The following is a 231-nucleotide window of genomic DNA, read 5'->3' on the forward strand; positions in this document are numbered from 1 at the left end:
GCCGGGCCGAGCCGGGCCGGGCCGGGCAGGTGGGCGGAGCCGGGCCGAGCCGGGCCGGGCCGGGCAGGTGAGCGGGGCGGGGCGGGGCGGCCATGGCGGCCTCTGCCACCACCGCTGCGGGCGCCGGCCCGGCCCGGCCCGTTCTGCGAGGCCGCCGGCGGGAGCCCGCCCGCCCCGGGTGCGGCGTCACGCCTGCGGGAGAAGGAGCCAAGAAGGCGGAATTCTTGCCTG

This window comes from Harpia harpyja, chromosome 13 (assembly GCF_026419915.1).
Source record: "Harpia harpyja isolate bHarHar1 chromosome 13, bHarHar1 primary haplotype, whole genome shotgun sequence".
Lineage (NCBI taxonomy): Eukaryota > Metazoa > Chordata > Aves > Accipitriformes > Accipitridae > Harpia > Harpia harpyja.